The sequence below is a fragment of the Ursus maritimus genome, unplaced genomic scaffold (genome assembly GCF_017311325.1).
Source record: "Ursus maritimus isolate PB19 unplaced genomic scaffold, ASM1731132v1 scaffold_30, whole genome shotgun sequence".
NCBI lineage: Eukaryota > Metazoa > Chordata > Mammalia > Carnivora > Ursidae > Ursus > Ursus maritimus.
In genome coordinates, this window is record NW_024425564.1 from 9607691 (window position 1) to 9632595 (window position 24905).

The following is a 24905-nucleotide window of genomic DNA, read 5'->3' on the forward strand; positions in this document are numbered from 1 at the left end:
CTAAGAACTGAAAGACGTGGGTTTTGCCGGCAAGAACGTTGTAATAGAATTAGAAGATCCCCTGAATCGGTTTGAATGCTGTGGGCCACAAACTCAGGAAGTAATGTGGGGCTCCCTGTTTCCTTGGAATCGTATCTCACTTGAGGGGTGAAGAGAAGAGTTCTGACTTGTGCAGGCTAGGCGAAGAGTCGCTGGCTCTCGATTGCCATCTGCCCCTCTGCCTCCGCGTCCTTGGGCCGTGGTTTCTCAGCGTGCAACCACGCAAATCCTCTCTTCTCTCCCATCCTGGCCACATCTGGAGGAAGCCTGCCAAGCTTCCTTTCCCTCCTGTGGTTCTGACTCCCGTGGTTCCTAGGTCTTTGTTCTGACATAATCTCACACTGGTTTGTTTGTTTTACTGAGGCCTGCAGTAAGAAACACATTTTACACTGAGTAAGTAACTCAGGACACACATTCTAATTTCTATATACTGTATACTCTTGATGTGATGTGGGGACAGGAGGTGTGGGCAGGAAGAGCTGCACTCGTGTTTGTGAGGAGTGACTGATTAAATACCTTCTAGTTTTGGGGGGGTTTGCTAAGGATAGTGTAAGTGTCTAAGGAATTTGGAAGTAGAGCTTTCAGGACCTTGAGGGGCTAGCTCCTGCTAAGTTAGTTATTTACTACTGATGTGAGAAACAAAGGCAGAAGGAAATGTAGATAAAATTAAATCTCCTTATAACTTGCAGCCCATGGACAAATACTGGAGATAGGCAGATTCCAACATTCCTCCAGGATCCCGAGTTTTCTCTAACCTGTGAAAGTCCTTTTGGAGGGGAAAAAAAGAAAGTCCTTTTGGAACTTCCCTTTTCTTTACTTCTCCCAACCCCAACATATATAATCACTTGCTCCTCTCACTCCTGGGACAGCAGCTCTTTCTGCCCACAGGTCCAGTCCCTGTGGTTTAATAAAACTACCATTTGCACCAAAGACATCTCAAGAATTCTTTCTTGGTCACAGCTGTGGTCCCCACCAAACCTACCAACGTTCAAAAAAATGACATCACTACTACTGCCTAGGAGAACATCGGTCTTGAGACCCTTCTGATGTCTGTCAGTGGGCCATACGCTCAAGAGGCCATCGCAGGGGCGCCTGGGTGGCACAGCAGTTAAGCGCCTGCCTTCGGCTCAGGGCGTGATCCCGGCGTTATGGGATCGAGCCCCACATCAGGCTCCTCTGCTATGAGCCTGCTTCTTCCTCTCCCACTCCCCCTGCTTGTGTTCCCTCTCTCACTGGCTGTCTCTATCTCTGCCGAATAAATAAATAAAATCTTAAAAAAAAAACCAAAGAGGCCATCGCAAATTTATCTTGGGGAGTGTTTACAGCCATCAGGGAAAGTGACACTAATGAGAGCAGAGAAGAGCTTTCATGGGGGGTTCTCCTGGGTCAAGCCTCAAAGTTGCTACCTGGCTGGTTACAATTCTTCCACAGTCCCTGTTTAGATCCCAGCCACATGGCCACCCCTAGTTTGCAAAGGAGCCTAGGATATGTCGTTTAGATAGAGTTTCTGTGTTGCCCCAAATTTCCACGTTGCAACCTGAGGCCGGTGTGATTGTGTCTGGAGGCAGGGGCTTTGGGAGATGCTTAGGTTGCGGCTTCATGAATGGAATTCGTGTCTTTATAAAAGGGACCCCAGAGAGCTCCCTGGCCCCTCTGCCCCAGGCGAGGACACAGCCATACCAAACCTGCCAGAGCCTTGATCTTGGACTCCCAGCCTCGTTTCAGCCCCCCAGTCTGTGGTCTCTTTGCTCTTGCTGCCCGGGGGGCTGAGACAGTTGTGTTTCCAAGAGGAAAAGGAAACAGACTGATAAATCGACCACAGCAGCCTCTACCATGATAACTAACCACGCGTTCTGCATCCCAGGGGATCCACCACCAAAGGTGTGATGGGTATCAAGTCTGAGAGTCTGATTTCTTGAGAGGCTGCCACTGCGGTGGGTAAACTCCCTGGTGTCTGTTCTTAGCAGGGAGCAGTAGACCTGATGTGGTGGGGAGGGGGTGCGGGAACCCCTGGGAACATACTGTGTGGAGGGCAAGCTGACCTCCCACACAGAGCCCTAAAGTGGCTGTGTCTTGGCTTTTAATTTAGTTACTTTTAATAGGTAATGAGTACGTGTCTGAATAAAATACGTAGCATGCTAGATGTAGCCAGGCACCACAGAGAACACTAAAGCAAGGAAGGAGATGTGGAGAGAGGGAGGTACACAGCTTCGGTGAGTGCACGGGGATGCTCCTCGGGTCTTCCGTGTAGCTCATGAGAGGCTCCTGAGTTAATCTCAGGGGTGGGGTTAACAGCCATCGGTCAGACCTCGCCTTATAAAATCAAAAGTGCGACCTCATGTTGAGCGTATTGTATTTTTAAGGAGACACGCTGAGGAAGGAAGAGTGAAGAGGACATCGCCTCCCTCCTCAAAGAAACGTTCAGGATTTTTCCCTTGTGGAGGCCAGTGTGGCGGAGACAGAGCACAGAGGGGAAGGGGGTGGGGGAGGCACCCACCTTACCCACAACAGGCCCACCAGTGGTCATTTTTCTGCACCTGAAGGGGGGACAGTGAAAAGTCATCACATTGCACCTCTGTGGCTGTCTTTTCTAACTTCCAATTCCTCCTTATGACTGCCCCTCTGCCTTTCTCTTTAAATTAGTTTTTTAGTTATTTTTTTTTTTATTGTGGTGAACTATGCACAACCCAGTTTGCCATTTTAGCAATTATGGAGTGTAAATTCAGGGGCAGGGAGTGCAATGATATTGTTGTGAAAGCATCGCCACCATCCATCTCCAGAACTTTTTCATCATCTTAAACTGAAACTCTGACACCATTAAACAAGAACTCCCCAGCCCCCCCTCAGGCCCTGTGACCACTGTTCTTCCTTCTGTCCCTGAATTTGACTGTTCCAGGCAGCGCCATGTAAGTGGGATTCTCCAATATGATACAATATTACAAGTACAGCGTCTGTCCGAGTACCTGCTTTCAACCCTTTTGACTATACACCTACAAGTGAAATGCTGGGTCATATGGTAATTCTATGTTTAATTTTTCGAGGAGTCGCCATACTGTTTTCCACAGTGGTTGCATATTTTGCATTTCCGCCATGATGCAGAAGAGTCCCAATTTGTCCATATCTTGCCAACACCCGTTATTTGTCTTTCTTTTTTGGTAATAACCACCATAATGGGTGTGAATCTTTCAACTAGGTTTTGAACACACATAATTACACTTGACCCCTCTTTCCTACCCCAAACACAAATTTATGTTGGTGTGGCAGAGGCAGCCCGAACCTTGGCCTACCCAGCAGGTGCGGGAGGCTTGAGGGTGGCTCCCAGCAGGAGTCAGGAACGAACCCAACCAAGCAGGGGGGCCACTCAGAAGAGGTGGTAGCAGACGGGGGTCTGTGTGCAGGGGAGCAGTCCGGTCCGGAGATTTCAGCAATGTGTCTTGTCAAAGAAGGTGTGAAGATCTCAGTAATGAGATGTGTGATGGGAACAAAGACATCTGGAGACCCAGCCCAGCTACTGATATGGTGGGAATCTGTCAGCAGGCGGGGGATGGTGGGCAGGAGACAGTCTGTGGGAGGAGCCTGGCCAAAACCAAAGGGCTTATTCCTGGAGTCCCTTCCTTAGCTCTCTCTCTAGGGCTCGATCCAAGTGTCTGGACTAGGTACTAGATAGAAACAGAAAACATGGACACAAAGACAAAGCCGGCTATCAGAATTGAGGCTTGAGATCCAAATAAACAGTAAGCATGATTTGGTGCTAAGACCCCGGCTTGGAGGGGTCCTGAAAACTCACTTGCCCGAGCCTCAGATTATAATAGGGTGATTAGCAAAACCAAGTCTGGAAAGCCTGGGATCATGGGTCTCTGGGTCTGGGAAAGAAAAGCCTACCCAGGCAGCAAGGAGTGAGAGAAGCAACTTCGTGCTCTGGGAACTTGTTAGAATGAATAACTATTTAATTTTGAAATATGATCCCAAACTGCTCCAATATTAGCAACAGTCGGTCAAACAACCAGACAGAAGTCAGCTGTGCTATGCACAACTATGAAGCAGCAACTGAAACAGATGAATAAAAACACTTCTGTGAGTCACAGTGTTTCACTGAGTTTTAAATTTCAGTTGTTGGCTTGAGTCCATGTTAGTTTGCATGTTCATATGCAGCCCTCTTTGTCAATGCCTGCCTGATTTTAGCTGTGACCTGGCATGAGAGCTATTTTTATTATTATTTTAAGTTTACTTATTAAAAATAATAATAGTTCTAACATTTGAGATAAGCCAGTTTATTTAATTCTGTTCGATGACAGCAAGCTCTAAATCTATGGAGGAAACTAGCAATTGACAAATGTAAGTGTTACCAGTCTCTGCCAAGCCAGGCTGGTGATGTGTGCAAAATGCTTTTAAGAGTTTCAGCAAACCTTAAGGTCACCTGGCTGGCTCCCTCGGTGGAGTGTGTGGCTCTTGATCTTGGGGTTGTGAGTTTGAGCCCCATGTTGGGTATAGAGATTACGTAAAAGAATTTCAGCAAGCCTTATAGTGCTAGTAATTACACTAACATTTATTTAAAGTTTGCTTGTTTAATAACCCCTGCAGCTGCCATGGGGCTTGAACTCACAACTCACAGATCAGGAAGGGCATGCTCTCCCCCTTGAGCCAGCCAGACACCCCACTTCCTAATGTTATTAAGAGCTTATTGTGAGCCTGGTAGGCATCATTCTAAACATACATAAATATATATATATAAACTCACTTAGAATACATGACATTTACCAACGCAGTCCTAGGAGGCAGGCACTACTATTATTATCCCTATTTTACAGGTAGGTGAGGAAAGTATAAATTACAAATCTCAGCCAGCAAGGATCACACTGAATTCTCTGGCGCCCGCACACCTGTACACCCATTCCTTTTGGTAAGCGGTCTCAGATTCTCCCAAACTTTGGTGGTTTACTCTCTCAAAGCCCAGGTTATCTCACCTCCCAGTGCGGCCGTCTCCAACACATCCCTCCCCCAGGTGCCTCACCTCGCCCCACTGCCCCACAGAGCGAGTACCAGCCAATACCCGCGTATAACCTGCCAAGGGTACTCGCAACCTGCAAGGTCAAACACACGCTTCTTCAAGCCGGTATCTACATTCCTTTGCAATTCCCACCCCGAGCCCTGGGCTCTGGACCGATTTTTCAAGATTAAGAAAGGGAAACCCTAATTTCTGGAGATAGGTCTGTTTCACAACAGTGGATCACTTTTCAGAATATCTTTTTTTGGGAGTTCAAAGAGACCTCTCACCATTCGAGGAGATGGTCTGCATGATGTCAGGTCTCCGGAAAAATTCCCCTGAGATTCAAAAGCCGGATCTCCAGGTCTCAAGACAGGCGCTTTGGCCAGTGGAACCACGGGGCCAGAATTACCAACTTGCTCACACAGAAGATTCCTTGCTCTTTTCGGGGGCAGTTTGAGACCCAGTGATCAGATCCTGGAGGCCTCCCGCAGTAGGAAAGCAGCCACGTTTCCCCGCAAACGGAGAGCAGAGGGTGCGGGGAAACGCGGATCGGTCCCGGTGGGTGCGGCGCGGGTGACAGCGCGCAGCCCCCGCGTCCACCTCCTTCCCGGACGCGCCAGCTGGAACCTACGCTCGGGAAACAAATTCGAACCCCGCACTGGTCGCCCTGACTGGGGGGAGAGAGGACACACAATTTTCTTTGCTACCTCCCCTATCTCCACGGCACTCCAGAGCGACTGCCCTTCAACAGCCATATTTCTCAAAAGACAAAATGTCCATTTTTCTAAAAAGACAAAAAACAAAACAAAACAAAACAAACCACAACCAGAACTCCCCCAAACATCTATTTTTAATGTATATGGAGAAAACCAGGAATGAAATAGGGTAGGAAGGACTGTAAATAGAAGCCGTTGGGAGGCAGAATCGGGGAGTGATCGGAGGGACAGCGTTTCGATCCAGAAGAAGGCAGCCGGGCACTATATTGTATTCACCTGTGTGGACTTCACCGCGTGCAGAGAATTAATCTCATGGATCCGGTTGACAGGTAAAGAAATGGGGGGCGCCCTCGCGGACCTCGTGGCGCAACGGTAGCGCGTCTGACTCCAGATCAGAAGGTTGCGTGTTCAAATCACGTCGGGGTCAGTAGTTTTAGCGTCTGTGGAAAGTCCTGGTCTGGGAAGTGAGACGTAGGAGGAAGAGAGACGTGCCTTCCCCGCTTTCTCCCACCCTGGCTGTCCTCATTAAAATAGCTTTAAAAAGTAAATAATAGTCAGCATACACAGGAAGATACGATGTCGGTATTGTATCTTTGGACTTTTTTTTGGGGGGGGGCATAGAGGCGTTTTTGCTTTTTTATTGCAAATGTTCTGAATTTCGCTTTTCACCAGCTCGTGCGTTAATATGCCCAAGGCTCCCGGCCTCTCCGCGCTCGCTTCTGTGCTGGCAGACCCATCTCTTCACCCACGGGTCTTTCCAACCTTCCGAACCTTAGCAGATCTTCTCGGACAGCTCGTCTGCTTCTAGCGGGCGACCTTAGCTCACCTGCTGCGCCCACGGGTCAGCTTTTCCACGCCAAAGCGAGCCCACGGCGAGCCCACCTTGGCTGGGATTCCTTCCCGCTGATTCCTTCGCACGTCCAATCACGGAAGAGGTCACTTCCTTTCCCGGCGCAGAAAACCCAAACACAGTTTTGTTTGTCCAATTGAGACTATAGGGAATGAGAGAAAGCTAGCCTTCTGGGCTAGAAGTTCCTCGAACCCCCTAAAACGGTGTCAAGATTACGTGCAGGAGCGTGCGTCTTACTCTCACCTGGGGCTGCAGCCTCCGTCCCCCATCAACAGACTATGAGCGATCGCATAGAGCGCGGAAGGGAACGCACGTTTACTGCAGCAGCCTCCAGCATTCTGTATAACTTAGAATAAGTTGGAGACGTGGCATTTGGGGATCAGCAGACATCGTGCTGTAAGGTACACATTCTCACGGCGCACGGTCACGGATGTCACGGCTAAGCACGCCTCCGAGCACCGGAGAGGCGCGTCCGCGGTCGGCTCTTTCCATTTCTTCTTCTCCCTTCTCTTAGGAGTTCGTTCAGGCTCAGGGCTCCCGCATTACAAAAGACAGACTGCTACTCTGAAGGGGAAAATGACCCATTTTTCTATTCTTGCAGATTGAGGGGGGAAAGGCGGGGGGTGGGGGGGGAAGAGACAAATCAGGGAGGAGCCGAATATTAACTATGAGACCCGCGCTTGTCGCAGCAGAGTGGCGCAGCGGAAGCGTGCTGGGCCCATAACCCAGAGGTCGATGGATCGAAACCATCCTCTGCTAGGCCTGGTCCTTTTTCTCCCCAAACGATCTACTCCCTTTAGCACAGGGAGCAGGAAAGAAGGGATTAATTCTTGATGGGAATCTGTGAGAGGTTTGATTCTTTAAATTACGTCTATGTCAACAGGATAGAAATAAAAACCTAACAAAATTTGCAATATGCCACCTATAGATCTTTGGTGGTGTCTGAGAAGCTGTTTGGCCCATTTTTTAAACATATGAAAAGGTGCTCCCCATCACAGGTCATGAGAGAAATGAAAATTAAAGCAACAACGGGATACCACAACACACTTCTTAGAATGTCCAAAATCCAGAACACTGGTATCAAAGGCTGGCAAGGACATGGGGCAACAGGAACTGTCATTCATTGCTGGTGGGAAAGCAAAATGGTGCAGTCTCGGGGGAAGACAACTGGCCAGTTCCTTACAAAATTAAACATACTCTTACCATACAACCCAGCAATTGCACGACTCGTTATTTGCCCGAAGGAGTTGAAGTATATGGCCATGCAAAAACCTGAACACAGATATTTACAGCAGCTTATTTGTAATTGCCAAAACTTGGAAGCCACCAAGATGCCCTTCATCAGATAATGAGATATTATTCAGCATTAAAAAGAAATGAGCTACCAAGCTATTAGATGACATGGAGAAACCTTAAATGCTATAATGATGGATACATGTCATTATACATCTATCCAGACCCACAGAACTATAACACCAAGGGTGAACTGCAACCTACACTATAAACTTTGGGTGATTACAATGTGTCAAAGTAGGTTCAGCAATTGTAACAAATGTGCCACTCTGGTGTGGGATGTTGATAATGAGGGAGGCTGTGCATGTGGAACCTTCCTCTTCATCTTGCTGTGAACCTAAAACTGCTCTGAAAAATTAAATCTTGAAAAAAAAGAGGGAGGAAAAGAGTTGGTACTTAGAAATACTCGTTGCAAAACTCCCAATCTCTACTTTCAAAGAATAATGCATTTAAAAGGTCTTCCTTTTTGTAAGTTTTTATCATCTAATGTGAGGACTAGTCAACTTTGAAAACAATCAATTTAATGATATGATTTAAAGAAAATTTACATATGTAAGAAAAGAGTAGTGAACTAGAGCTGGAGACTGTATTATTAACATTTTTGCCACTTTGTGTAAAATGATATTACAAAAGAAATTTTAAAATAAAAAATGTATATATATAATTGCAGTGGCCTAAGAAAGGTGAGAATTGTGGACCTCAAAGAGGATAACCAAAATAACGAGCCAGCCAGGAGTCGAACCTGGAATCTTCTGATCCGTAGTCAGACGCGTTATCCATTGCGCCACTGGCCCATACCTACATGTATCATTTACACTTACAAAAAAGGAAGTACTGGATTTGCTATGTTGCTCTAAATATGAATGTGTGAAATCTTTTCTTTCAACTTCCTTTTTCCCTATTACCAGGATTTCCAAACCCAAAACCTCAGAATTCAAACACAAGAGTTCTATTGGTTCCCTCGCTTTAGTTCACTCATATGGTATGATTCCTTCGTGGTCAATAAGAACTCCAATTTGATGTAACCTGAAAAAGTCTGAGGGAATTTTTAATACGTTTAAAAGTAGGCTGTAATTGAAGGTGAATTACACTGAACGGAGAAGGTGCAAATACGTAAAAAGATCACCTATCGTAGTCGGCAGGATTCGAACCTGCGCGGGGGGACCCCAATGGATTTCTAGTCCATCGCCTTAACCACTCGGCCACGACTACAGCTATTGCAAGGGGTTTTCGATCGTCTCCATGTTACTATATATCATGTATCCTAGGCTACTTCAGGATTTAGTAATACAAGATAGCAAAGCAAAGGATCTCCATTAATGAAATCGAAGAGGAACCAACCAACTTCCATTCCAGCACGTGGTAAATTGAGAATACTCTTTGGGTCTTTTCTAGAAAGCAAATCAGTCATATGTTGCTATAATCCTCTTTAAATAATCCCCTTTAAATAATTCTTTAACAATCCTCATATTCTTGCCAAAGTAGGAAATTTATCCTCCATAAATAATCTGACAATGATGTCCTCACGGATATCCTATGTCTTCAGACACCCAATCCAGTGCCTGGAATAAGGGCTTGATTAATGCCAGCTGCTATTGTAAGCATCATGTTTAAATTCGAGAAAGGGGACTCATTAAAAATGTTTCACAGGGAAACCTATCTCCTGTTTCTTGGTAAAGCTCAAAATATTTTAAAGCACCTGGTAGAAGACTTTCGAATGAAACAGGGCAGTAGAAAACATTTCTGAAAGTCAAGTCCACTTCGTTGCATGACACCTTCTCTCATGAGGGGAAGCGACTGCATCTGATCCTCTGTGGGAGATAGCTTTCAGATCTTCACACAGATCACTTTCAGAGCTAAAGCAGATCCCCAGGATCTCCACATTCCTGAAAGTGTACAACCATTACCACCATCTTCTCCGTGTGTGTGTGTGTGTGTGTGTGTGTGTGTATTAGTGTGCAAGTAGCTGATTCTGTCCTTCAGCAACGGCTCCATTCCGTGAACAGAAGGATGAGACATTATTGATAAACCACTGCTCAGGTGCTGCTGGATTGAAAATTTACCTGCAGCCCAGACCTCTCTTCTGGGCTTCGTAATTTATAGCTGTCCTGGTCATTTCTTTTGCAGGTGCATGGACTCCTCAAAAACAAGACATCCCCACATGAATGCTCCGCCCTTTCCCCACAAACTTGAACCTCCTTCAGCAACCCAAATTTCATCGGGAGCCAAAACCAATGACTGAGAACTCCCCTTAACTTTCTTCCTTTCTCTGACTCTCACCCCATCGCCCTTAGGTTACCAGGCCTTCAATCCAACCTCCTAATTATTTCTCAAATCTGGCTCTTCCTCCCAAGCTACAGAACCATTTTCTTAGATCAGCTTCTTACAGGTTGGCATTGGAGTCATTGCAACAACTTCTTAGAAGTGTTTTGGCCCCCAGGCTCTTGTCCTTGAACTGATTCATTCATTTCATCATTCTTTCAAAAGTTTTATTCTGAGGGGTGCCTTTTTTTTTTAATTGAAACTTATACTATAAAAATTCTCGAACATATAAAAAGTTGGAAGAGTAAGGGATTATCTGTGTACCCACCATCCAGATTCAGCAACTGTTAACGTTTTGCCATATTGTCTCATCTACCTTCTTCTTCTGGAACATAGAAGATTCCTTCGCAGACATCATGATGCATCCCACGTACACACATACACGTGTATCAACTACTCACATGTCTTATATAACCGTTACACCATTATCATCATGGAAAAATCCAGTGACTCTTTATAAAAACATCTACTATGCTGGCCTTATTTAAATTTCTCTAAGTATATCTTTTGGAGCTGGTGTTTCTGACCAGGATCCTATCAAAGTTCATGCATGCCTTGCATTGCATTTGTAATGTTTCCTTAGTCCCTTTTAGTTCAGAACAGCCTGCCAGCTTCTCCTTGCTGTTACTGCTTTGACATTGACTTTCCAAAAATTCCAAACCAATTGTCTTGTAGAATGTCCCACATTCTGGATCCCTCTCATTGTTTCCTTAAGGCATCTTTTAATGTATTCCTTCACCCTCTTTAAACGAGAAGTTAGTCACAATTATCAATTAGATCCACTTTGATTAGATGAGATTCGGGTTAAAAATTGGCCCTGACACCGTGTCCTTACTTGCGACAGCGCTTACTCCACGGGAGGGAGGCATTTGTCAGGATATCCCCCGACAGGGAAGATACAGTGGTCGCCTCAGGGCTTGCTTTTCCCTTTGCAATCAGCCAGTAATCTGGGGTGGGCCTTTAACACCTTGCACAGTTTCCCAAAACCCCTAAGGGTCCTCAGGGTTTTGAGATCGTGAATGCTCTTTGCTGAGTGTATGATTTCTCTGGGGATCGCAGATGGCGGGTCTTCCAATTCCACCACTCCCCTGCACTTGTTAGAGGGTGTTGTGAAGCTGACCTTTCTCCTGCTTTTCCCCGCCCGCGGTCTTTCCCGGGGTTCCCACAGCAGCTTCACCGTCCAGGGTCGCAGCCGTCGGGGAATGCAGCGCGCAGGGGGGCAGGGGCGCCGGCGCTCGGTCGCGGGTGTTCGCAGCGAGGGGCGCGAGTAGCCTGGGAGGCGTCGGGCAGCTCGCGGGGGCTTAGCCGCGGGCGTCAGGACTCGGCCGGCTCGCCGGCTGGACCCCGGGTCCGAGTCCGCGCCCCAAAGATCCTGACTTTGTAGGCGAGGGACGCGCTGAGAGGGGAGGGGGACTGGCCGGGAAAGTCTGCATTTCCGAGAAGCCACCAGGTGCTGCGGCTGGTCCGCGGCGCAGAAGGGGCTGCGCTGCGGTCGTGGGACAGACGCTCGGGGGGGAGGGGAACAAGGAACAAGAAGGAAGGAAGGGGTGTGGAGGAGACAGACCTGGGGGAAGGAACTACTAGGTTAACATGAAAAGAAGATTCTGCTTGCAGACTTTAACTGAGAAAACAGCAGTAGTAAAAGTGGACCAGCAGGAACTGACCCGGGTGTCTTCACCGGAAGATAAAGAAACTCCACAACAACCACGAAGGGATTCGAACCCTCAATCTTCTGATCCGAAGTCAGACGCCTTATCCATTAGGCCACGTGGTCTTTCTGCAAGATAAGGGGGTGTGTGTCCAAAATTTGTTGAACGAAAACGATCTTGGCGTTGTAACTGCAACCTAGGGAAATTACTATTGTAAACCAAGGGGTTTCCAAAAATCTTCCAGTCTAGACTCCTAACCACAGAGAACATACTGAGGGTTCCCAGAGGGAGGTGGGTGGGGGATGGGGGAAATAGGTGATGGGGTGCAGGAGGGCACCTGTTGTGATGAGCAGGGGTGTTACCCATAAAGAACGAATGACTGAATTCTGCACCTGAAACTGATGTTCGACTGTATGGTAACTAACTGGAATTTAAAGAAGATCTTGAAGAAAAGAAATCCTACAGTCTAGTTGGAGAAACAAGTTGAACCTAACAGTCAAAAACACGGTAAAGTTACAACCAAGATAACCACCAGGGAGAGACAATAACCAATAAGACAGGGCTTTATCTTCAGACAGGATCTGGCAGGAAAGGCCACAGCGAGGGGACGCTTGAGCAAGGGCTGGGGTGGGGGGAGGCAAAGAGACACTGGATTGCTACCTGTACCTGGAACTGCCTTGGCAGGTAGCGATTGTGGATAAACTTGAGAATTCACTTCTGCGCACTCCAGAAACCCCACTCAAAACAACTCCAACGTAGAAGTTCAAATAGGACAAAAGCAGTTGGGGAGAGGCGATCACAGCAACAACACAGTTTGTGATCTGGAAGGCTGATGGAGGCGTGCTAGTTAGCTTGTCAGATTCGAGAAAGCTGAATCCTGAGCATGTCGTGTGGGAAAAGCAAAGAGGCGATCGGATTTACCCATAAACCCTCCATCCTCATGCCCCAGGGCCAAGCTCAGGGATTGTCAGCAGGGGCTTCATCTGGAAACTGCCTTTTAGGGGCAGAATTGTGTGTTCCCCGCTTCACATGAAGCCCTAAGCCCCAGTACCCCGGAATGTCACTGTATTTGGAGGTAGGGCTTCTGAAGACATAGATAAAGTAGAGTGAGGTCCAATGGGTGGGCCTTAACCCAACATGACTGGTGTCCTTATAAAAAGGGATTGGGACACACACACACACACACACACACACACACACACAGGAAGACACACCACGTGGGCCCTGGGAGAAGAGAGCCATCTACAAACCTTGCTGACAGGGTTGATCTCCCGCTTCTAGCCTCCAGAATCCCGTCTGTGGCCCTGACTTGTGGCAGCCCCAGCTCTTCTATTGCCCCTCCTTCATCCTGGAAGAAGACTGGACATTTATTTTCTTGAGAGACGAAAGTATGTGATCTCCAGGCTGGAGCAGTGATGCTCAAATTTCCCCTGAATCACAATCGCCTGGAGAACTTGTTAAAACACAGGCCTCTGGGGCCCACTCCCGGAGTTTCTCACTCGGGGGTTCTGGGGTGTGGATGGGATGTGCATTTCTAACAAGTTCCCAGCTGGTGCTCATGCTCTGGTTCCAGGGAGCACTTTCTGAGACTCATGGGGCTCAGGGAAGATTGTGCACGGGGCTAGCAGAAAATGGTAAGAGCTCGGTAAATATTACCCACCTGCTCTGAGCTGTCGCTCGGGGACTTGTATACAGACCAGAAGGCCCACGCACTCTGACTGACAGGGGCAAGTGAGAATTTTAGGAAGAGATGTTAGTAATTTATTTAATTTATTTTTATTTTATTTTTTTAAATTTAAATTCAATTAATTAACATATAGTGTATTATTCATTTCAGAGGTAGAGTTTAGTGATTCATCAGTTGCAAAGAGAGTTCATTTAAACTAGGCTGGGACTAGTTTGAGTCTTAAATTAGTTTGAGACTAAGCTTTTCAGCCGGTTGAAGTTGGGACTGGCGGCTGCTGAGAAAGGAGGGAGGTGGGACCGGGCCAGGGCGGGCACTGCAGGGCCGGGCAGGGCCAGGCAGGGCTGGGGGCCCATTTCCCAAGAGGGAGAAGTCTAGTGAATTCTAGGAAAAGTAGTAGTGCAAAATGTGTAACCATTATGGCTTCTGCTTCACTGTGGATCTAAACCCAATACGTACAGGATTTGTCTCCAAACAGGAGAACTTTCACAAGTGGAAAGACTGAGCATGAGAAAGCAGTGAATTTTCCTCATAAAAAGCACTTGGATTTTTGCATCAATGTTTAATCTGGTCGATTCCTTTCTCTTCTTAACAAAGCATTAGCGAGTTATGGATAGAGGGGAGAAAAATGATCAAAGCCACCAATAAAAAGAAATAAATCTTTAGAACCTGAAGGAGAGGAGAAAGGATTAATTAGGATTTAAATCCTAAATTAGAAGAAAAGACACTCTTCCCTGTGGCCTCGTGGTGCAACGGTAGCGCATCTGACTCCAGATCAGAAGGTTGCGTGTTCAAATCACGTCGGGGTCAGTTGTGGGTACTTTTTTAGGGTGAAAAAGAATTGAAAAGCAAGACCATTTCCCTCCGAGGTATGTATATCGTAGCTGGCTTTGAGAGGCTTCCAAGGAGTTGTGATTGTGAGAAAACAAAATTTCCTGAGTTTTAAAGGTCTTACTGGCTTTAGTGAACGATTCATGAATTGGGCAGTATTCCATCTAGCAGACAGAAAGGAGCTCCAGGGAGTTGTACAAAATGAGACTGTTACAGGCAGAAGGCACTGGGAACAAGGAAGTGATACCAGCCCAATGCAGATTGGTTCAGGCAGTCACTTTCCTTTAGGGATGACAGGCAACTATCAGGCTGATTACCTAACTAGTGCTGATCAGGTGATTTCTTCCCTGACTGGTTGGAGATTCCATGTCTGGGAGATGCTGAAACTGTGACTGTTAAGTCCAAGTCTCCCTTCCGGGATTGGGCTTAGCGTCAGTGACTCCATTTCGGGCCTGTGGTTCTGTTTTTAACTTGACAGAAAGAACAGAATATCGCTCTTATCCGAGTTTTGTGGGAGGTGTTGTGATTCCTCTTTTGCCCTTAGCTTGCCATTGGAATTCTAAACGAGGGAAGCTAGTCCCCAAAGGGACAGTGCACACTTGGTAACCTTCTTTAAAGAAAGATTTAATTTATACACTCTCTTCTTGGGCATCAGGGAATGCATAGTGTTGTGGTTTTCCTCTTTCTTCTCTGGTTGCTTTCCTGACTGTTCCTTTGTGTGTCTGCCACTAACAATGTGTGCATTCTTCTCAGCTCCACCGGCCCCACCCTGTCCCCACTGAGCCAGGAATCTAGAGCCAAACTGGACACATCCTCTTCTCTTCCCGATCTGAGCAGTGAGTTCTGCCGAGTTTTATTTCCTAAAACGTCATAGCCTGTCTGCCCTCCTCTCTACAAGGACCTCTTTTCTTCCATCAATATCTCTTGCCCGGGATGCTGACATGAGCCTCCTAACTCCTCTTCCCAGACCCCCTCTTGTTCAGTTACATTGGAATCCTTCTTATGCACATTTTTAAACACAAATCTTGTCCTGATTATCCTCCTGCTTGAAACAGCCACCTGCCTGTCACACAGGCCTTCTTTCAGTTCCTCAAATACACGTTGCTCCTTCCCAGGACGGGGCCTTTGTGCCTGACCTCTCCTCTGAAAGGAATGTTCTCCCTTGCTTTGCTGCATGATTCTGCTGCCCCGTGAGCTGGGGAGACCCCAGGCCCTGAGGCCTCGCTCCAGCCAGATCCACAGGCCTTGGTCTTGTCAGGAGAATGGATTCAAGGACAGACAAGTGGCACAGTGGATGAGTAACAGGAATGGGAAAGTTTATTCAAGCCAAAGCCCACTGTGCAGATATGCGAGCGTGAGTGGCAGCGGGAGGGAAGGAGAAGAAAGGGGTGAGAGAAAGAGAGAGAGAGAGCGAGCTCCCGGGAGCCAGCGATTACCCTGGAGCTGCCAGCTCGGGGAGGGCTGGGTTCCTATCCTTTACTGGCAGCTGTGGACTAGGGGGCGGAGTATTTGTTATGTGGGGTCGGAAGCAGGGTTTCCCGCTTTTCCTCCTCACTCGCTCAGGGGTTTCCTGTCGTGGCGCCGCCATCTTGGGCCTGTCTGGTGGGATCCGGCTGCTCGTGGATGCGGCCAGGACAGGCCACTGACCTTCCCCACAGCCGGCCGTGGCCTCCCCCTTGCTGGCCCCTGGGCATCCTGTTAGAGCCTCACGCCTCCTCTAAAAGTCCCACTAACATGAACACCAACTACGTGTGTTACGCAGGAGAAATAAGGTAAAATTTCTGACTTTCAGTGGTTCATTAAAAAGTTGCATGAAGTAAAAATCAGTAGCTAATATTTAACTGGTGGTTTTATACAATTTTCAAGTGGCTTTAATAGACATCAGTTTAATTTACCTTTAAAGCCCCTAGAGGAATGTAGGGCAACTACTCCAGGCTCCATTTATAGAGGAGAAAACAAGAACTAAGGCATCATGTAACTTGATCAAGTTGATTTATATGTCTCAGACTGTCCAGTTCTGTTTTCTTCTCTTGCTAGGATTTGGAGAAACCTATTCTGTGGCCCACGTTCTTCCTTTAAGATCAACACTGAGAGCCATTTACTTTGCTAATGTAGCTTCCAGCCATTCCTCCCCTTCAAAGCATCCCAGTCACAGCTGCCAGATAGATCCAGTAAGTTCTCCATGCTGAGGATGACGGGAAAAGATAGAGACGAGAGCAACATAGAGGCATGTGAAAAACCTCCTGGCTTTCATGTGCTTCATATAATTCAGACTCTCAGAGTCCATTACCTCCCTGAAACCCAAACCCGAGACTCACTTCAGCAAAGATAATTTTCATCGATTGTCAATGTTTTCTCTGTGTTGGCTTTTTCTCCAAACTACTGAAATGTCCTAAAAAACAGGGGCCATAACTCCTATTTATTTCCGCTCCCCCTTTGGCTTTTGGTTCCAAAGCCCCACGCGGACTGCAGCCGCTGGTGGTCATCCTCCCAAGCAGCAAGTGATGGGGATGAATGTAAGGAGTAGGATTTGGGAGAATTCCAACTTTCAGCATTTTCTTTACTATTCTCACTTCTGAAAATGATGCCTTCATTGTCCAAACTTGAGTCCCCACAGCGGGATGGCAGTAGGTGTTTTTTCCAAAATGAGATAACTTATTTCAAACTTGGATTGTGGGCTGTGACCTAGTAATTAACCGAATTGGCTTGTATCTTAAAAACGAGAGATTTTCAGAATTTGTTTTCATTAATGATTTAAAAGGGGGTGAGGGGGATGGAGAAAGACATTTTTATATGTTGGGTATTTATACTTGTTTTTCACCTCTAAAAGCCTCCAAGGGCCACATACCAGTTTCACCTTTCTTCTATGTTAAAGAGTTTTCTGAGTGTTTAGGTATAGCCTTTTCTTTCATTGGGTTTAAGGAAATCCTAGAGAAAAAACATACAATCTCACTATTTTACTAATAAGGCAAAGAATGAACTATAGTTATGAGGATAAATAAAGAACATTTGTTTCATCTAGCATTGGTGGTTCAGTGGTAGAATTCTCGCCTGCCACGCGGGAGGCCCGGGTTCGATTCCCGGCCAATGCAGTGTCCTCTTTTTATCCACAGCAGGGGCAAAAACATTTTCACGTAAAATTACAAACTAAAAATACTTTGAAGTAACTGTGTTTCTCGTATACGAGTATGGCTGAGAAAGATCAAAGTTAACCCTCCTCTCGCAATTTCACCTTTCTAAATTATGCTAATTGGCATGCATTTGGTTTTCCAATGACCTGAAACCTCATCCTGTCGGAGCGGGAGTACACCACGACCTCAACTGATTGGTCTTTCGGAGGCGAATTGTAAGTTGCTAGTATTTGAGGGCGGAGTGTAGCCAAGTGCTGAGATCAAGGTATCCTTATCCTGTCTTGGCAGTGAGCACTGAAAAATAACCAGAAAATTCAGAAGAAGGAGCCAAAATTTATTATTTTGAAATTTAAATTTTGAAAAACGAGCTCTTTAGATCATGAGCAGAGTGGCGCAGCGGAAGCGTGCTGGGCCCATAACCCAGAGGTCGATGGATCGAAACCATCCTCTGCTATCTGTCTCTTTGGCGTCTCTTTTGGTTCAAACGCAAATTTTAGAAAAAGGGAGTGAATAAAGTCGATCACTATCAAGAAAAGGTTTGTGGACCAGTTCTGGATGAGTAAGAATCCCCACGATAATTTGTCTTTACAATCCCGCTTCCTGTCTTTAACAGAAGCAAATCTATTCATTGCGGCTGGTTAGTCTGCTGTAATTCAGTCTCCGACTTGGGGACCACTGCACCTGTTAAGGACTGAATGCGACCCTCGCTAGGGCTTTGGTATCTCGCACGTCAAGCAAGAGCTGCAATTCGTAATAACTTCTGTTACCAGCATCTCGATATTCAAAATCTTGTTCTATTTAGTGTGATGACAGGTACTCCAGAGCAGTTGTCATGGAAACCAATAGAAAGGTCAGTTTGTAAACTGGAAAGGTATTATTCCTCATGGGAATATATCCAGATAGCCAGGGAGCAGTTGGGTAGTCGTGGCCGAGTGGTTAAGGCGATGGACTTGAAATCCATTGGGGTCTCCCCGCGCAGGTTCGAATCCTGCCGACTACGGAGTAGTGTTTTCTTTCCAGGTGTTACACCTGCTAGACCAACTTTGAAAACAGCAAAACACACAAAATAGCACGAAATACACCGTTTTCCTGGGTATTATTATATTTCTCCATGAAATTATAAGCAGGTAGTCTAGTACTCTAGTGTAATAGTAGGTGAAAAAAAATTTTGAAAATGATTTGGGAAAACACTAGGGATTTCTGAGACCACTATTAAAGATGCTGAAAAAATGCCTAGGCTTTCATTCATTCTTTAATTTGCTATTTCCTTATCCGAAATCCAGCCCGGGTCTGACTTCTGAAACCACACTTGCCTCTTACTTCTTCCGCTTGTCGTTTTTGCAGGAATTAGGGCCCATCCAGGGCATCACTATCCTACTCGTGAGCACGTTTGGTGTTTTGGAATCATTATCTGAAACAGAAATTTCCAATCTTTCCTCCTTCTGGAGCCCTCTTATCATTCCACTCAGGAAGCCAGAATTGCAGAGGGGAAGTACAGGATAGAGAAATTTCAAAACTGTTTTCAGACGTTGGCTGAATTTTATTTTAAAAAACTGTTTTGCTTGATAAAACTAACACCTACACAATACTGTATATGCAACATAAATAAGAGTAAATGTAACAAAAATCTATCTTTTATCACACTTGCAATCGCTCCATTACAGAATGCAGATAAGCAAAAAGAAGGAAGTAGAAATACCTAGAAATGTGAAAGTTCTCAATCCTTGAAATTACTGGTAAATTCCCGAGTTATATTTAACTTTTTTTTCTTCTTGCATTTTCTATATTCATATATGTCCTAAGAGATTTTTCGGTGTTGACAGTTTCCTCTATAAACCCATAGGTAGACAAATGTTCACTGTCCAGGTTAGGAATTTAGTAAGTACAGTTTTGATTTTTCTAGGAACAACGGTACTCAAGACCTCCGTGGGCCCTGGGGAAAATTCCAAGCAAAGAGGAGCCCTGTTGGGCTTTTCCCCTGCGGAGCAAGTTTGTTGCTTCCTTGGATTCGGGGACCGTGAACCTTCTCCACCTGTCTGGTACAGGTACTCACGTGCAGCTCGCTCTATGAGCATCCAAAAGCTTGCCCGGGAAAGAGGATCTCTATGGCCCCATGGTGTAATGGTTAGCACTCTGGACTTTGAATCCAGCGATCCGAGTTCAAATCTCGGTGGGACCTGCTGATCTTTTAACTAATCTGTCTTCTCTTAAATCACCCCCACGTCCTGACTTGGCCAGAGGCACCTGAGCACTTGCGCACCTCAACAGCGCGTCCCAGTCGGCAAGCCAACAATGTTTTCTGCACTTTCTTCTGGAATTCTTCGTCGGTCCTCCTGTGCCCCTCCTCCTTCGCTGGGGAATCAGGTTATTGACCCAACGCCCTAAGTACTGTTTCACACCCCAGAACTCAGTTCTGGGTTCGGGTTCCATCAGTTTGTAACACGAACTTGGCCTTGAGAAGTTGGTAATGCATGTGAGCCCCAGTTGTCATGTTTATTTTGGAACATTTGCTGTCTGGGAAACAGCAGATTTTCTATTAATGTTTAAGAAATTAAACTATGGTCTACACCTTGCTGAGCACAATGACAAACTCTGCATTGAATATTCATAGATATTCCATCAGGACCATACACAAGGTGGCCCCATGGTGTAATGGTTAGCACTCTGGACTTTGAATCCAGCGATCCGAGTTCAAATCTCGGTGGGACCTGCTTTGATTTTTGGTGACCTCACCCCATATTTCAAATCACTATTGCATCCTGGTGTGTGAGCTGGAACTTTCCATTCATGCTTTCTTCACCCGAAGAGCTTCCGGTAACTTCTTTCTCTCGTCTCAAGCTTATGAAGAGTGACCTATTTATATCACCTTTGTGTCCTTGTGGAACACTCACTCTGACTCCCTGGGTTCCCGAGGTTCATCTGTTTAGTCTTAAGGCCCTAATGGTTCACGTGTCAGAAGCCCCTCCCTCCTTTCTTCTCGGAAGCTCCTCAGAATGTAAGGGCCCCCTGCAAGAATATGCATAACAGTGGCAGTAGCAGGCTCCTCAGCGAAGGACTCTGGAGAGCACTGTGGGCTCCAAAGCAGCGATTCGAGTCCACGTCTCTTTGGGGTCTCAGCAACATGTTGGGGGTTTCCCTCTGGGTTCTCCTGACTCATGTGCTCACCTTCGAGGTGTACACGTGCCATTCACTCTCAGATCAACAGCCAAATCGACACAGAGACCCTGGCCAAGAGAGAACTGTCTCTGACTAACCGCCTCTGGATTCCTAGCCCTGCTCCCCCTCACACTCCTTGTCCCTAGTTTGCCTTTCTGCTCAGAGCTTCTCAGATCCTGGTCAGAGGGAATCCTGGCCCTGGTGACCAAGATTTATGTTTTACAGCCCCTAAACGAGGTCCTTCCCTTCATGGAGCCCACGTAAAGTGTTCCATCAGCTTCGAAACACTAACACGTCCTGCCAAAGTTCTGCTGCGCGATGGTACAGCTGTAGAGTACGTCTGAGAGCCTCCATGTCTGCCCCCCGAGGCTCCGGGTGCACCTCCAGCTAAAGTGTCGCCTCCGTTATTCTGAAGCTACACGGATCTGTTAGGAGTACTCAGCGGTCTTTCAGTGGCACCCAACTTCAAGGGCCTCATGACGTGACGGGTAATGCTTGGACTTCAAATCTCAGTGGACCTGTTTCAGTTTTGGTCACCTTGCCCTTGTGTTTTCCCGAACCAGGGGTCCGCTTGCGTATGGACAGACACTCCCTTAGACTTGCAGCTCCTCCCCCACATCAACACCCAGCTCCTTGCTTCCCTCTGGCTACTGACAATTGCGCTCTCCCCCTCATCCTCATGTCCTCCTAGAATCTCTCCTCGTGGTGCCTATTTCTGCTCCGCCTGGTGTCTGAAGTCGGTCAGATCCCCGAGAGTTAATTATGTGCTCCGTGATGAAGAGTTCGTATGTCACAGGCCCCACCTCTGACTTGTCTCCCCATGATGTCCGTGCGCATCCTCTGTAGACCTGAAAATGTCCAGACCGTGGAGTGAGACCCCCGCCATCATAGTCATTTGAGAGTTTCCATCGTTTTCATACAAGAAGCTATCTCCTAATGTGTCTTAGATTGAACTCATGCCCACACCTTGAAGATCGACTGACCAGATGTGAGAGTATGCATGACTTCCCTTGAAGGTTTGTTATACACAGGTCCCGTGGTGTGACGGTTAACCCTGTAGACACTGGACCCTAAATTCCTTCTCTTGACTCTCTTTAGTTCAAGCATATCCTCCAGTGCTCTCAATGACAGCAAGAGAAGAGCCCCCTTAAACTCCTCTGGCCTCTAAACATTGTTCCAGAAAAATCCCTGCGAACTTCCTCATACCTATTAGAACCCAGTCATGGTAATGTTTTAGAACCTCTGTATTAGTTTCCTGCCACTGCTGTAGCAAATTACCGCACATTTAGGCTCAAAACAACACAAATTACTTTTCTTACAGTTCTGGAGATCAGAAGTCTAAAATCAAGGTGTCAGCAGGTTTTCTGGAGACTTCAGGGAAGAATCTTGTTTCCTTGCCATGTTTAGCTTCTAGTGGACTCTCCCCTGCGTCACCTCTTGCTTTCATAGTCATGTTTCCTATTATTGACTCTGTCCTTCCTCTGGGTATCCTTGGAAAATACAGGATAATCTCTTCATCTCAAAATCCTCAATTTAATCACATGTATAAATGCAAGGTAATGTATTCACAGGTTCTGGGGATTGGGATGTGGGCCTTTGTTAGAAGCCACGGTCCAGCCTACCACAGCCTCTATGACTAAATAGCACGTGTCTACTAGTGGTCTTTAGAGTGATTCTATTGATCAGGACTTTTTTCAAAGGTAATATACAGATCTCATTTCCACACATGTCTTTTTTTCAAGAGACTCTTCTGTAGGGGCTCCATGGTGTGATGATTGGCATCTGAACTCAGATCTGGCAATCTTAGGGTACCTTGTGTTTCCACCTTCTCAACGGCCTTCCCTCCCATCCAGGATCTCTGGGCCATCAGGTCTTCCTGAGTTTATTGGTTATCTATCTATTGTATAAATTACCACAAGATTGGCACTTAAAACAAGATGCTCTTCATCTTACAGGTGTGGTGGGTCCCGAGGGTCAGCTGGGACTTCTGCTTCCCAGTCTTTTGTGATCTGCATTCAAGGTGTAGGCTGGACTGGAGTCATCTCAAAGCTCAACTGGGAAAGGATCCATTTCCAGACTCGCATGTGTGTGGCAGGCTTTAGTTCCTCAAAGGTTGTGGAACTGAGGGCCTCAGCTGCTGGCTGGTTGCTGGCTGGAGTCGGTCCTTGGTTCCTTGCCACATGGACCTTAGCAACATGGCAGCTTGTTTTGTCAAAGCATGTGAGCTGAGAAAGCAATAGTGCAAATGTTTTGGTAAATCGGAAATTACAATCTGTTCTAATCTAATCATGCAACTGAGATCCTATCACATTTACCGTGTTCAATAGGTTAGGAGCAAGTCACTAGGTCCAGCCTGCACTCAAGGGAAGGAATTTCACAAAAAGGATGTCTCCCACACCGGGTTTCAAAGACCCTAGCGATCCCGAAGCTGAATGAGCCCTGTCTGGCTTTGGCCTTCTTCTATCACTGATACTTTGCAAGCAGATTGATTGATTGATTGATGTCAGCAATTGCTATATTGAGAGCAATTCCTGGTACCTCCCAACTGGGAAAATTACTTCTAGGTTTTAGCTTTTATAGTTTTCCTTTATCTTTCTTTATAATTAAGCCAGCATCAAAGAGCTAGACTATCACTCTTCTAATAATCACTCCTGACAAGTGAATCAGAATCTCATGGTATAATGCTCGACTTGACTATTTTCCTAAAGTTCCTCATGGATTCGAATGTGCAGCCAGCAGTGAGGCCCCCTGAGCTAATTTTTCCCTGACCGCCCTATTCAACCAGCTCCCCGCCCAAGGCATTTACTACTCTCTGACATACCGTATACTTTGATTTTTTAATTATTTATTGCCTATTTCTGCATAATTCAGTTTCAGCAGGGCAGGGAATCTTTTGTGTGGTCCATGCTCCTGTACTCAGAACAGTGCCTGGCATACGAGATGCTTGATAAATATTCTTGGAAAGACTGAATAAATGAATCAGTGAGCTCTTCAGTTTGGCCTCGGTCATCGTGTTTGACAATTCCCAGCCCTAACCGTACCGAACCCAAACACATTTTTTTTTTCTTTCCAGAAACATTTAGAATCTGTCACTCACTTAAGCTTAACAACAATTACAGCTTCGTGTTTTTTTACTTGTTTTATAGGTATTTGTTATACTGATTTGATAAGTAATATGTTTGCTATTTACTAACTCACTCCTTGACCTCCTTAGAGCACGTGCCCGCGCGCACACCCAGAGTTGTTTCGTTTTGTTTTTGTAATGACATTGGATATAGATGAGAAAGAGAAAAGCAGCCCCTGGCGTCCAGGAACTGACGTGACCGTCCACGAGGCCTGGGCGTTGTCAGGGACTGGCCTGGCAGTCACCGCGAGGCCAAGGGACTTCTCTGTGGAACAGAAACAATCTCACACAACAGGCGCGTCAGACAAGGGCTTTCTCTGATCATGATGGTGTCAGACAGAAACAAACAACACCATTTCATAATCTAGTCTAAGAACAGACAGCAAAAGAAGGGCACTGTGTGTACCACAAAAATACCAAATGTCTTCTGCCGGCTAACACAAGGGACCACTAATTTCCTAAATTTAGCTTCATTCTATTCTTACCTTTTTCTAGATAGAATTTATGAAGATCCCAAATCACAGAATTGTGCCCTCCCTTCCCGACAGCACCCAACCCAGGACAGAGCCCAGCTTCCTTGTCCCCTCCCTCAAATCACCGACAGAAGACAAATGTTACAATAAGCGTCCCCCCATTTATTTATTTATTTATTTATTTATTTATTTATTTATTTATTTTTCAAATTTCAGTATAACATCGTGGAAGTTTAAGATGCGCAACATGCTGATGCCTTTATATACGGCAGTTTGGTTACCACGCGGCATTTCCTAACACCTTCATCGTGTCACATAAGTACCATTTCTTTTTTGTGTGATGAGAATATTTAAGATACGGTGTCTTAGCAACTTTAAAGTATATAATATAGTATTGTTGACTATAATCATGAGCTTCTCCCCCCACACAGCCCCTGGTAATCGCCATTCTATTCTGTATTTCTAAAAGTTCAGCGTTCAGCTTTTTAAGATTCCATGTAGAAGTGCAATCACGCAGTAGTTCTCTTTCTCCGTCTGACTTGTCTCACTTAGCATAATGCCCTCAGGGTCTACCCAGGTTGTCACAAATGGTATTCTCCTCCTTTCTCATGGCCGAGTAAGATTCCATTGTCTGTGTATCTTTGTATATA

The 24905-nt window shown here is 46.1% G+C and overlaps 11 non-coding genes across 11 annotated transcripts; 8 read left to right on the forward strand and 3 right to left on the reverse strand.

Moving 5' to 3' along the window:
* Positions 1–6097: 6097 nt before the first annotated feature.
* On the forward strand, positions 6098–6169 carry TRNAW-CCA. The gene has a single exon. It is a non-coding gene; the product is annotated as a tRNA-Trp (tRNA).
* Positions 6170–7279: 1110 nt separating this feature from the next.
* Positions 7280–7351, forward strand: TRNAM-CAU. Its single transcript has one exon. It is a non-coding gene; the product is annotated as a tRNA-Met (tRNA).
* A 1255-nt stretch (positions 7352–8606) lies between these two features.
* Positions 8607–8679, reverse strand: TRNAR-ACG. The gene has a single exon. It is a non-coding gene; the product is annotated as a tRNA-Arg (tRNA).
* Positions 8680–9015: 336 nt separating this feature from the next.
* Positions 9016–9097, reverse strand: TRNAS-AGA. Its single transcript has one exon. It is a non-coding gene; the product is annotated as a tRNA-Ser (tRNA).
* Positions 9098–11908: 2811 nt separating this feature from the next.
* TRNAR-UCG lies at positions 11909–11981 on the reverse strand. The gene has a single exon. It is a non-coding gene; the product is annotated as a tRNA-Arg (tRNA).
* A 2297-nt stretch (positions 11982–14278) lies between these two features.
* TRNAW-CCA lies at positions 14279–14350 on the forward strand. The gene has a single exon. It is a non-coding gene; the product is annotated as a tRNA-Trp (tRNA).
* A 3042-nt stretch (positions 14351–17392) lies between these two features.
* TRNAG-GCC lies at positions 17393–17463 on the forward strand. Its single transcript has one exon. It is a non-coding gene; the product is annotated as a tRNA-Gly (tRNA).
* A 421-nt stretch (positions 17464–17884) lies between these two features.
* TRNAM-CAU lies at positions 17885–17956 on the forward strand. The gene has a single exon. It is a non-coding gene; the product is annotated as a tRNA-Met (tRNA).
* A 464-nt stretch (positions 17957–18420) lies between these two features.
* TRNAS-UGA lies at positions 18421–18502 on the forward strand. The gene has a single exon. It is a non-coding gene; the product is annotated as a tRNA-Ser (tRNA).
* Positions 18503–19609: 1107 nt separating this feature from the next.
* On the forward strand, positions 19610–19681 carry TRNAQ-UUG. The gene has a single exon. It is a non-coding gene; the product is annotated as a tRNA-Gln (tRNA).
* Positions 19682–20140: 459 nt separating this feature from the next.
* TRNAQ-UUG lies at positions 20141–20212 on the forward strand. The gene has a single exon. It is a non-coding gene; the product is annotated as a tRNA-Gln (tRNA).
* The last annotated feature ends 4693 nt before the right edge of the window (positions 20213–24905 follow it).